The sequence below is a fragment of the Lampris incognitus genome, chromosome 6 (assembly GCF_029633865.1).
Source record: "Lampris incognitus isolate fLamInc1 chromosome 6, fLamInc1.hap2, whole genome shotgun sequence".
Taxonomy (NCBI): domain Eukaryota; kingdom Metazoa; phylum Chordata; class Actinopteri; order Lampriformes; family Lampridae; genus Lampris; species Lampris incognitus.
The window spans coordinates 45777745-45791908 of record NC_079216.1 but is presented as its reverse complement, the minus strand read 5'-3'; the positions used below and the strand labels follow the sequence as shown (position 1 = coordinate 45791908).

Sequence of the window (14164 nt, the reverse complement as noted above, 5' to 3'; positions counted from 1 at the left end):
ATGGTTTCTTGAATAGATTTAAATATTCTTTTATGTTTTGAAAGTTAGCATACAGACTTCTACTGTTAAAGTGGATGATGGGCAAATCATTCTCTGAATTAATATTTTGTTATAGTTATTGTTTAGATTATTGAGGAAGTTAATGTCAGGGTGAACTCCGCCATCGTGACCCAAAAATACAGCTGAAAAGTTACAAACATTGACGCCAAGTGTTTTCAAATCAGTCAGGCTGTCTTCAAATAGAACTCCTTAAAAAGACAAAAAAAAACAGTCAATTTGGCTAGTAGTAATATTATCCATGGATGTCATGCAAGAATGATGCAATATTTCAACCACAAATTGCTGAATAATTGGACTTCAGCATGCTCAGTGTTTGTCTCTTCGTATTTGTCCCATCAATCAACTTTAGTCAATACTTGTGGGAAGAATATAACTTTTACTTTATTCCATGTAAGTCTCTACCCTGGACAGCCGTTCTGTGCAGAGGCCTCCAAAGACTCAATTGGAACACATTCTTGAAATTAATTCCAAATTCCACTTGACATGGAAGCCCTTTTTTAGATTTTGTGGAAGAGTTAGATGTTCAGTTTAAGTTTAGTTAATTTTTCCCATTTTGTTCATTTAATTTATGGTTGTTACTTGTTTACGCTATTTGTTTTTGTTATGGTTTGATTTAATTCAAGTTGTTTTGGATGGCATGCCAGGCGGGTGGGAGTGTGGTAGGGGATTTTGTATGGGTCTGTCGGGAGGGTGGGTGGGCAGTGGGGGGTGTTGTAGTTGTGGGTCCATTGTTTGATTGGTTTGCGTTTGAAAATTGAAAATAAACCTTGTTTAAAAAAAAGGTGAGGCAATACTTGGGTGCGCCATAACAGCAAGCAACTCCATCAAATGCTGTGGTTAAAAAGAAACTTAAAAGATTACAGTTTGCAGAGGAAAGGAAAATAGACAGAGATGTTTTTCAAAGTTTATTCTTCTACTTCCTATTTATAGTAGCAGTTCCAATTATGCTGCCTATTTGTAGTAGCAGTTCCAATTATGCAGTCGTTAACCTGGCAGGCGAACCTCAAAGAATTTGTGCTATAACCACAAGCAACACCGTCAAATGCTGTGATTAAAAGGGAACTTAAAGATTACAGCTGGCAGAGGAAAGGAAAAATAGACTTAGTGATTTTGAAAAAGTTTATACTTCTCCTTCCTAGTTGTAGTAGCAGTTCCAATGACGCAGTCGTTAACCTAGCAGGCGAACCTCACTGAGTTAAGCATCTCTCCAAAGCTGTCTGGTGCTGGAGCGATGTTCAGAAACATCAGGATTTTGCCGTTTCTTCTCAGGCAGCTCTGTAGAAGGTAGGTCAGCTTGGAGTTCCTGTATGGAACGTAAGTCTACTTGTTGGCCAGGGTAGTTATGATGATGCCCAAGTTAGAGAGGGGGCGCCATTGATGGCAGTCATATTTTTGAAACACCCCCCCGAGACTGGGTCTTCACCATGCGCTTGCTACTGACCAGGTCCACCAGACACAGGGAGGACTTAATAATAATAAAACTGTTATTTGAAGGAGCCCTTCATGACACTCAATGTGACCTTACATCAAATACAATAAAATAACAGTGAAAAACATTAGTGCAATCAACAAAATAAGCACAGGCAATAAGATATACATTAGCAGGGGTAAAAAAAAAAGATGAATTTAAAGCTGTTAAAGTGAGTATGCTAGTTTGTAAAGGTGGGTATTGAGACCAGTTTTGAATTATAATGTGAGCTATGAGTTTATTATAATATCAGTTATAAAGCCCCACAAAGCTTGCTGTGAAGGAAAACTCCCAGCCTTGCTCCCCCAGTGTATTGACAGCCCTGAAGACCTGCTGCACAGCTCGGGGAATACCCCCCGCCGCCGTCTACTCCAGGTCCTTCCTTAGTGTAGATCTTGCTGCTCCCTGTAGGCAAAGCAGATAACATTGGGGCCATCAAGCGCTGACTGCACCAGCAGAGATCTCCTAAAAAAAAACAACCCCAAAACTGCTGGGAAGCATGGGGGCCAAACACCGTGTCGAAAGTGAAGTTGTATTTCTTCCAAGTGTCTCCCACTCGGCCTGTATGAGACTCCTCATTCTTTGCTAGCGTCAATGTCCTGTTGTCACTGGCAGGGAGCGGGATGTGCTTATTCAGGCCTCCGTCCACCAGAGGGCGAACTCTGCAAACCACCCTGATGGCTTTCACGATCATACAATTTTAGTTCGTAGTTGTCATGCAAATAATTGCGATTAATAATTTCATTGTCCTTCTGATCATTTTATGCTGCTATTACAGTATAAGTCTAATCATAGTTTAATAATACACATACCTTATGAAGAAGAAAAGCCATTTTTGGCACTGAGCATTAGAACATAGAAAAAAATGTCTGTTTGCCTTTTAGACTTTGTAAACAAAAATTGCAAAGGGAAGATATGACAAATAACTTAAATATACAAAGCCTATTACTGAAATATACAAAGAAGCTACTGAAAATAGAAGGTACCAATAACAGGCGATATCCTTGTCAACCACAACCAGTCATGCTCCTCACTGGTTAGGTAGATTCCGGGCAAAGAACACCAACATGTTGTCCTTATATGGCTTAAGGCAACATCTAACTGGGGTCACAATGTTGCCAGCCGTACTGAACATTCTCTCTTAGGCATTACTTGCTGCACAAATGTTCATGTACTTTCTTGCTAACTGGCCATCAAGCTCATGTATGCGGTGTTACGGCTAACTAAGACCAAACAATTAAGATCCAAAAAGTGCTGCAAGAGCCATACCATAAGAAAGCCACTACTCAAGAAAACGGTTCAGAGTCACCGTTACCATAGGTTTATTACAACTTCGCCATTATTGCAACTTGAACACGTGTTCCAACACACACACACACCAAGTACAGCAACTGTGCATAAAGAACAACATAAAGAACCAAACAGCAAACTCATGGATAACTAAGGCAGGGCGGTGATAAGGGCAAACTATGATGACTGAAGATGAATAAACTAAACACAAACAGACAAGGGAAAACAATTGTCACCACCCTGCCTGGCAAAGCCAAATAAAAATTAAAAGGGGGTACTGACCCCAAAATCAAAAAGGGATCTTCAACATAAGCATGAGTGCCAGGCAAAAGTTGACCAAGAAGTTTACAAAATCAAACAAACAGCATTCAGCAATGTGAAGGGGCCTCTCTATGTCCATGGCCTTGTGAGCTTCTTTTATAGGAGTCAGTAGGGGAAGGCCTCAGGTGCAGCCTGTCCACAATCAGTGCAGCAATCAGCACCACTTCACTGGCTCCACCTTCTCAGGCACCACCTCAGATGACAGAACGGGTAGGGGCATAACAGGGGTCATATTTGAGCTTGAGCACATGTCTGTAGTGGCTGAGTAAAAGTCAATTTCTATTAAATCCTTGAGAATGCCATCCTTCACTTGGTTGTATAATTTGGGGATTACAGTTTTGGAGATGTATGTTTTTCCTGGTAATTCATGCAGCTTGTCAGACTTTTGTAGCATTTCTTTAAATGCAGGTTTTTCAATTTTATTGAACAACTGCATTTCTTTGGCTATAAACCACATTGCACTTTCTGTTAATGTGTGCCGTCTGGTACTGTCACATTTATATTTAGACACTCTCCTGAAAACTTCAGGAACAGCCAGTTGGCTGGATGCAACTGCAGCCGTGGCTGTCTTTCCAAGGTCGGTGAATTGGGTGGGCTGGTGGTGTTTGTTTTTTTTTTATAATTTTTGGTATTAGCACTTTTGACCGCCACTTTTTTGCTGCAAATCCGACAAATTGCCTCCTCCATGTTATTGGGTTCTCCTTTTTCATTTGGCTTGAAACCAAAATGTGCCCACAGCAGAGCTGTGGTGTTTGACTTTGCAACTACGTCCATAATGTTAATGTCAATAGATGCTCATCGAAATGCAGTCATCGAATATTAGTGAATAAGCATCTCAAGATAAACAGTTTGTTGGCACTAATCCACCACTCATGTGCCATTTAATCATCGCAGAAGGGGCGCAACAAGATGACCTCATTAAAAGAGTGCCAATCAAACAACAAATGGTGGAAGACGACATGGAAATAGTGATGGAAATATGACATTTCTGTTAGTTTCATCTAGCTGTTTTTATACAAATGAATGGTAATGATTATGCAAAATGATCGCGGTCAGGTCAAATAATCATGATGAGGCGATTATGTAATAATTGTGACTGCCCTAACCCTTGAGCTCCTGGATGGTGTTGTGGAGCTTCCTGTGTGCGCCATCTCGCCAGCATGGATTGCATCCCTCTGGTGGGCAAAGGTCTCCTGGAAAGATCGGATCTCTTCTTCCCTGTCTCTGAGGGTGGCCTGGAGACGGGCCAAAGTGGACTCCTGCACTGACAGTTTCATTTTGAGAGTCTGAAGCTACACCTCCTGGCTATCTTGGAGGCTCTCCATGACCTTGTACTTTTCATGCAGGTTGAAAAGGTCTCTGTGGAGGTTGTTCTTATCAATGGTGGTTTTCTCCAGTTCCTCACCAGCAACTCACTAGCTGAGGAACTCAACCACTTCTTTGCCCATTTTGAGGTGAATGAGGTGTATGAGGCGGAGAATGAGACTGCACTGACACCAACCACAAACTGCCTGGCACTTCATGTGAGCACAGATGATGTCTGGAGAGTGCTCCGCAGTGTCAATCCCAGGAACGCCCAGATGGCATTCCAGGGGGGGCACTCAGATACTGTGTGGATCAGCTGGCGGAGGTTTTCAGCAACATCTTTAACATCTCCTTGTCATTATGTGCTGTCCCCAAATGCTTTAAGTCTGCCACTATTGTGCCTATCCATAAGAAAACATCTATCAGCAGCCTTTTTTTATATACACTTTTATTGGAAAATATATCAGATGAGAACATGACAAGAAAAAACGCGTCAGTTTAACAATGAGAGTCAGTTAAAATATAGCTACACTATAATAGTAATATAATTAAAGTACTGTGCATCTCAATGGATAAAAAAACAAGCCATTTATCCTGCCTTTTTAAACGTGTTTTCATACATTTTCATAACAAAGCAAAACAAAGCAAACTCAACTAGAGATAAGTAAATAAGTGAATTAATTTAAACAAAAAATTAACAGGGGGAAGGAGGTGAGGGGGGTCTGTCAATGAGAGGACAGAGATTGAAGAGTGTTTAAGAACGTTAAAAAAGGTTGCCACTTATAAAACTTAGCAGAATTAGCTCTCACTGAATATTTAATCTTCTCTAGCTTTAGAAAGGACATGATATCACAGAGCCACTGAGTGCTGGAGGAAGCTTTGGTTGACTTCCAGTGAAGAAGAAGATGGCATCTTGCCAGTAAGGCAGTGAAAGCTAGAATATCTAATTGCTTGGAGGTATATGGGTTGTAGTCTTCCAGAAGCCCAAATTTGGCAATATGGGGAGAGACATTTATAGTGATCAAAAGTATTTTTGACATAGTATCAAAGTATTTCTGCCAAAAAAAAGGTAACGATGGACAAGAGTAGAACATATGGGTCAGATTGAAGGATGAAGCATGACATTTGTCACAACTGTCAATAATATTTGGATAAATTTGTGACATTCTAGCTTTGGAAAAATTAATCCTAAAAAATACCTTGAGACCTGTATGAGTGTTGAGCACAAGTTGAGTTTGTGTGATTTTGTTAAGAGCACCATCACACCAGTTGTCCTCCTGGTTCAACCCCAGTTTATGCTCCCAGGCACCCTTGACTTTGATAACTGGTGAACTGTCATAGGACAGGAGTTTGTTATAAACTTTCAACATGGGTGGCTTTTGAAGGGGGTTGGAGCTGAGAAATTCATCCCACAGTTGAGTGAGAGGTGGGGAGAGAAAAGTTAGAAACAAAGATTGAACGCAGTGTCTAATTTTGAAAATATCGAAAGAGATGAGAATGTGGTTGATATAGCTACAAAGGTACAAGCAATTCCATCCATATACAGGTCTTTACAAGATTTCAGACCTTTATCATGTCATGTGGAAAAGGCTGGGTCTGTAAACGTGGGTTGAAATAAGTAAGTCCTCACTAAGGGAGCTGAGGTAGATGCTGAAATAAAATTGAAATGCCTCCTGAATTGGTACCAGATTTTGAGAGACCTTGCCACTTCGTTATTTGTAAAGCCAGAGGGGTTGGTTGAAATAGAGGAGGTAAGTAAAGCTATTAGAGAAGATGAAACACAAGACAGTGCCTCAGACTTACACCATGGAAAATCTGTTGATTTAAACCACAGTGAAATTTTGTGGATGTGTGCTGCCCAATAATACAGTTGGAAATTTGTGAAAGATAGTCCACCATTGAATTTGCATCTCTGAAGTACAGATTCGTGAATTCTGTGTTCGTTTCCACACCTTAGAATTCAAGAAATAGCTTGATCAATTGTTCTAAAAAAAAACGTTTCGGCAGGAATAGGGGGAGACATTGGAAAAAAACAGGAATTTGGGCAAGATGTTCATTTTAACTGTTGTCTCTCATTTTGTAAATAGGGTGGAGAATATCAGGTCCCAAATCCAGCCTGGCCCTTTCCATTCCCCATGTTAATTCTGTCTCTTTTACTCAGTTTCAACCAATGACAATTTCAGTGTTAGAGAGTACAGTCTCCAATATGAACTCCCCTTCCTGCATATTAGACATCATACCCACTAAGTTGCTCAAGGAGGTATTTTCAATTGTTAACCCTGTTATTCTGAAAATTCTTAATGATTATCTGGCCTCTGGTTCTTTGTTAGACAGTTTTAACCGTGCCATTGTTTACCCATGCTGAAGAAACTTAATGTAGATTCCCTTTCCTTAAGTAACTACAGACCAATCTCCAAATTGTCTTTTTATCGAAGGTTCTGGAAAGAGCCATTTTATCTCAGTTGATTTCTTTTATGAACTCTAATAATGTTTTTAACAGTTTCTAGTCTGGATTTAGAGCACTTCGCAGTACCGAGACAGCTCTAGTTAATGTTACTAATGACTTACTTACTGCTGACTGCAGATAGAGGGGACTGCTCGATTTTAGTTCTTTTAGACTTAAGTGCTGCCTCTTACACAGTAGAGCGGCTCGGCTCATAGTTTATTACACACTTAACTCTCCAACATGACTTTTTCTGTTGTTCTGGGTAACTCTGCTTCCTCGATGGCTCAGTTCTCTGCCCCCTTCTGTTTTCTATATACAACATGCTGCCCTTTGTTCAGGTCATTCAAAATCATAATGATCATACTAAAATGACGAGGTCTGCTTAGCTGCTGTGAAAAATTTGGTGTCACTAAATTTCCTGCTTTTCAGTTGTGAAAAAAAACAAAAAAAGAAAACTGGGATGCTGGTCATTGACCCTGCTAGACACAGACACCAGTTTAATCAAGTAACAATAACAATCGACAACCCTTTGATTTTACAGTGTGGCAGCCAAAAAGCTTGGTGTTATGTTTGATCTTAGCCTTTCGTTTGATAAGCACATTAAAGAAATCACCAAGAATGCCTTTTTTCACTTATGTAACATAGCTAAAATTCGGTCTTTCCTGGCTATGGCTGATGCAGAGACTCTTAATACATGCATTTGCTTCATCCACACTTGATTACTTTAATGTTGTTTTCAGATCTGCCACATGCCAGTACTAAACGTCTTCAGATGGTTCAAAATGCTGTAGCTAGAATCCTAACTACTACTACTTTCGGCTGCTCCCGTTAGGGGTCGCCACAGCGGATCATCCGTTTCCATTTCTTCCTGTCTTCTGCGTCTTCCTCTGTCACACCAGCAACCTGCATGTCTTCCCTCACCACATCCATAAACCTCCTCTTTGGCCTCCCTCTTTTCCTTTTCCATGGCAGCTCCATATTCAGTATCCTTCTCTCAATATAACCAGTATCTCTCCTCCACACATGTCCAAGCCATCTCAATCTTGCCTCTCTTGCTTTGTCACCAAACCGTCCAACCTGAGCGGTCCCTCTAATATAATCGTTCCTAATCCTGTCCTTCTTCATTACTCCCAGTGAAAATCTTAGCATCTTCAACTCTGACACCTCAAGCTCCACCTCTTGTCTTTTCGTCAGTGCCACTGTCTCCAAACCATATAACATAGCTGGTCTCACAACCATCTTGTAAACCTTCCTTTTAACTCTTGTTGGTACCCTTCTGTCGCAAATCACTCCTAACACTCTTCTCCACCGACTCCACCCTGCCTGCACTCTCTTCTTCACCTCTCTACTGCAGTCCCCGTTACTTTGGACAGTTGACCCCAAGTATTTAAACTGAAATGCCTTTTACCACCTCCACTCCTTGCATCCTGACCATTCCACTGTCCTCCCTCTCATTCACACATAGGTATTCCGTCTTGCTCCTACTGACTTTCATTGCTCTACTCTCCAGTGCGTACCTCCACCTCTCCAGGCTCTCCTCAACCTGCACCCTACTCTCGCTACAGATCACAATGTCATCCGTGAACATCATTGTCCAGTGAGACTCCTGCCTGATCTTGTCCGTCAACCTGTCCATCACCATTGCAAACAAGAAAGGGCTCAGAGCCGATCCTTGATGTAATCCGACCTCCACCTTGAACCCATCTGTCATTCCAACCGCACACCTCACCATTGTCACACTTCCCTCATACGTATCCTGCACCACTCCTACATACTTCTCTGCAACTCCTGACTTCCTCATACAATACCACACCTCCTCTCTCCGCACCCTGTCGTATGCTTTCTCTAAATCTACAAAGACACAATGCAACTCTTTCTGGCCTTCTCTATACTTCTCAATCAACATTCTCAAAGCAAACATCGCATCTGTGGTGCTCTTTCGTGGCATGAAACCATACTGCTGCTCGCTGATCATCACCTCTCCTCTTAACCTAGCTTCTATTACTCTTTCCCAAATCTTCATGCTGTGGCTGATCAACTTTATACCTCTGTAGTTGTTACAGTTCTGAACATCACCCTTGTTCTTGAAAATCGGTACCAGTATGCTTCTTCTCCACTTCTTGGGCATCCTCTCACTTTCCAAGATTGTGTTACGTAAACAATCTAGTTAAAAACTCCGCTGCCATCTCTCCTAAACATCTCCATGCCTCCACAGGTATGTCATCAGGACCAACTGCCTTTCCACTCTTCATCCTCTTCATAGCTGCCCTCACTTCCTCCTTGTTAATCCACTGAACTTGCTGATTCACTATCCCTACATCATCCAACCTTCTCTCTCTCTCATTTTCTTCATTCACCAGCCCCTCAAAGTACTCCTTCCACCTTCTTAGCACACTCTCCTTACTTGTCAGCACATTTCCATCTCTATCCTTGATCGCCCTAACTTGTTGCACATACTTTGCAGCTCGGTCCCTCTGTCTAGCCAATCGGTACAAGTCCTTTTCTCCACCCTTAGTGTCTAACCTGTCATACAACTCACCATATGCCTTTTCCTTTGCCTTTGCCACCTCCCTCTTTGCTTTACGCTGCATCTCCTTGTACTCCTGTCTACTTTCTTCATCTCTCTGACTATCCCACTGCCAACCTTTTCCTCTGTATACTTTGCTGTACTTCCTCATTCCACCACCAAGTCTCCTTGTCTTCCTTCCTCTGTCCTGATGACACACCAAGTTCCTTCCTAGCTGTCTCCCTCACTACTTCTGCAGTGGTTGTCCAGCCATCTGGCAACTCTTCACTACCACCCAGTGCCTGTCTTAACTCCTGCCTGAACTCCACACAACAGTCTTCCTTCTTCAACTTCCACCATTTGATCTTTGGCTATGTCTTCACTCGCTTCCTCTTCTTGGTCTCCAAAGTCATCATACAGACCACCATCCAATGCTGCCTAGCTACGTTCTCCGCTGTCATCACCTTGCATTCTCCAATCCCTTTTAGATCACGCCTTCTACATAAGATATAGTCCACCTGTGTGCACTTCCCTCCACTCTTTTACGTCACCCTGTGTTCCTCCCTCTTCTTGAAATATGTATTCACCACAGCCATTTCCACCCTTTTCGCAAAATCGACCACCATCTGTCCTTCCACATTTCTCTCCTTGACTCCATACATTCCCATCACCTCCTCATCACCTCTGTTCACTTCACCAACATGTCCATTGAAGTCCGCTCCAATCACCACTCTCTCCTCCTTGGGTGCCCTCTCCACCACGTCGTCCAACTCACTCCAGAATTCTTCTTTTCATCCATATCACACCCAACTTGCAGGGCATATGCGCTGATAACAGTCAGCAATACACCTTCAATTTCCAGCTTCATACTCATCACTCTGTCTGACACTCTCTTCACCTCCTGCACGCTCTTGACATACTCTTCCTTCAGAATTACCCCTACCCCATTTCTCCTCCCATTCGCGCCATGGTAGAAGAGTTTTAACCCACCTCCGATACTCCTGGCCTTACTCCTCTTCCACCTGGTCTCTTGCATACACAGTATGCCTACCTTTCTTCTTTCCATCATGTCAGCCAGCTCTCTCCCTTCACCAGTCATAGTGCCAACATTCAATGTTCCAACTCTCACCGCCACATGCCTACCCTTCCTCCTCTCTAGCTGCCTCTGGACATGCCTTCCCCCTCTCCTTCTCCTTCAACCAACAGTAGCATAGTTTCCACCAGCACCCTGCTGGTTAACAGTACTGGTGGCGGTCATTGGTAACCCGGGCCTCGACCGATCCGGTATGGGAATCTTATTTATGATCCGCATATTTGATTTGGCAAAGACTTTACGCCGGATGCCCTTCCTAACGCAACCCTCCCCATTTATCTGGGCTTGGTACCGGCACTAAGGATGCACTTGCTTGTGCATCCTCAGTGGCTGGGTTTAGCTAGAATCCTAACTAAAACTAGAAAATTTTACCATATTACACCAATTCTTGCCTCCCTTCATTGGCTTCATATCCATGTTAGATCCGACTTAAAGGTGCTTCTGCTGACTTATAAAATCCTTAAACCATACATTCTATCTTGAGCCCTCCACTCTCAAAATACAGGGCTCCTGTGTGTACCCAAAGTTAAGAAGTCAGCTGGTGGCATGGCGTTTTCCTACCGGGTCCCATTCTTGTGGAATAGGCTGCCTGCTGCCATCAGTTCCGGACACTGCTTGGCACCATCCTCATCATATTCTTCATATATCTTATAATTCTGTTATAATTCTGTTATCCTCTTTCAATTTTGTATTCTGTACATTTTGTACACACAACATCCATTGCACGTCTGTAAGTCTTAGGGGTGAGATCCCTCCTCTCTTGCTCTCCCTGAGGTTTTTTCTTATTTTTTCTCCCTGTTAAAGTGTTGTTGTTGTTTTTTTTTTCTTCTTTTTTTAGGGAGTTTTTCCTTAACCGATGCGAGAGTCTAAGGACAAGATGTTGTATTGCTGTAAAGCCCACTTAGGCAAATTTGCGATTTGTAATAATGGGCTATAAAAATAAAATTGAATTGACATGATTTGTTTTACCATTTCTATGCTGATGACACTGTTTTACATGCTGCTAAAACCCACAGATCCTAGCGGCCTAGCACATTTCACATCTTACCCTCTGACATTAAATTCTGGCTGTCCCAATATTTTCTCGAATTTAATGACAATTCCGAGGTCATTCTGTTCAGTCCCCCAAATTCTATCAGCCCTTTTGGTACTAATGTTGGTGGCTGTCAGGTAGTCTTAAGCAGGCTGCTAGGAATCTTGGGGTGGTAATCGATGCTAACCTCAGTTTTGATAATCAAATCAAACATATTGTTCATTTACACTTTATCCAGCCCAAGGTCATCTCTAAAATTAGGTAATTTTTATCAATTGCCAGTCCGCAAAAATTTGTACGTTTTTATCTATTTGCGGCTTGATTATTCCAATGCACTTTACTCGGGTATCCACAAGGGCTCCCTCAACCATCTGGAGTTGGTACAAAGTGCTGCTGCTCGGCTCATTATCGGGACAAAAAGGTATGGCCATATATCACTCCTGTGCTTGTCTTCCTATACTGGCTCCCTGTTATATTTCGGGTTGATTTTAACATTTTATTGCTCACTTAGATTACTTTTTTTAACTACTTTATTAATTCCCATGGGGTAATTCTTCCCCTGCATTTAACCCATCCTAGCTGTGTAGCTAGGAGCAGTGGGCAGCCGCCGTGCAGTGCCCAGGGACCAACTCCAGTTCGTCTTGCCATGCCTCAGTCAGGGGCTCAGACAGGATGCATGTCATTTTGATGGTGGGGGAAACCGCAGCACCCAGAAAAAACCCACCGCAGACACGAGGAGAACATGCAAACTCCACACAGAGGACAACCTGGGATAACCACCAAGGTTGGACAACTTCGGGGTTTGAACCCAGGACCTTCTTGCTGTGAGGTAACAACACTAACCACTGGGCCACAGTGCCGCCTTTAATGCCTTAAACAGTCTTGCTCCTATTTACATTTCCAATTTACTGACCTGGTATATGCCCTCTCGACCATTACAATCTGCAGATGGAGCCCTGCTGGTTATTCCCAGGTCTCGGTTCATCACAAAGGGTGAACGAACTTTAGTTGTTACAGCCCCCACACTACAGAAGTCTTTCTATTCAGCTAAGACAAACCAAGTCTGTAGCTTCTTTTAAATCTCATCTTAAAATTTTTCTTTTCATGAAAGCTTTTACAAATGTTTGACATTTTTCTATTTATTTACATTGTTTTTATTGTTACTCTTGTTTTTGTAACTGTTTTGATTAACACATTGATTTATATGAACATAATTTATATGAAAATAAATTATAAATGAAATACATATTCAATAAATCATAAATGAAAATAAATGTATATGAAAATCAAATTCTAGGTATGATACTAGGACACAAAATCTGCTGGAAACCTCACATAACATATATGCAAGCAAAGCTGGCAAGGAGCATTGTTGTCATGAGAAAAACAAGTCACATTCTGGATCATAAATCATTGCACACTCTGTATTGTTCATTTATTTTACCATATCTGATCTACTGTGTGGAGGTATGGGGTAACACCTACAAAACCACCTACAACCCTTATGTATGCTACAAAAAAGAGCCATAAGGAAACAAGCTATTTTTAAAGTCAGATGCTTTGAAGTTCAGGGATTTAGTAGAATTTAAAACAGCACAAATAATGTTCAAAGCAAGCAACAATCTACTTCTGAGTAATATACAAAAAAAAAATTCAGACACAGAAGGGGAATATAATTTGAGAAAGAAATTAAAGTTCAAGAAATTGTGTTCGAACAACTTTGAAGAGCATGGGCATTTCAATCTGTGGAAATGAAACTCAAACAAAGTACAAACATTATGCAGTCCAAGAAGAAGTACAAAGGACCGATTTTCAAGAGGTATTGGGGACGATGAAGAGTTGTGTTAACCGATAAAGTTTTACTTATCTCCAAACATTCCTGATCATTTTTTTTTCCTTCATATGACACCGAGTGATATCTGGGTTGTTACTTTTTATTTATTTATTTATTGTCATATTTTTGTTATTTTTTTTTCTTTTTGTAATGCATAGTAGGAAAAATAAATATATACTTCCTCCTACTCCTTTTCATACATGCAACAAATAATCTGATGTATATGGAGATTTGTTCGCTGAGTTTGATGTGTGGATTTGTTGATCATTTCAGATTATTGGCAATGGATTAACTGTATGTTATAGCCTGCTTCTTTACATGTTCAAAATAAATCATTATTCTTTCATTCATGGCTTTTCTTCCCTTTCCCTGTTATTTTATGGTTTTATTGTTAGTGTTTTTATTCTTTCACAATGTTTTTTTTGTGTGTGTCTAATTTTTAACTATTTTATTCTGTTCTGTGAAGCACTTTGTAGCCTTGTTTAGAAAAGTGCTACATGGATGTTTTTTTAAAAAAAATTATTATTATTACTTATTTTATTGTTGTTATTCTTTCTCTCCCGGTATTGCTTACAATCCTTTTGGGCAGGGTAGAAGATGGAGTCACCCCAGTTGCTCCGGCTCTGTGCACTTAATCTGATCCTGCCAAAAAGTGAAAAAGGATCAAGTTTAGGATCCCGGACAGGGCCCTCAAAGTGTTGTGGCAATTTTGCCAGCAACATTGGTGAGAATAAGAACCCAGTTTTACAGCAATCTGTCTTCATAAAGCCACACATATGCATACGGGGTCACCCCCCTAGAAGGAATG

At 41.3% G+C, this 14164-nt stretch overlaps 1 pseudogene; it reads right to left on the bottom strand.

The window, feature by feature from the left end:
- Window positions 1-1777: 1777 nt before the first annotated feature.
- Window positions 1778-5814, bottom strand: LOC130114554 (carboxy-terminal kinesin 2-like; annotated as a pseudogene).
- Between the last annotated feature and the right edge of the window lie 8350 nt (window positions 5815-14164).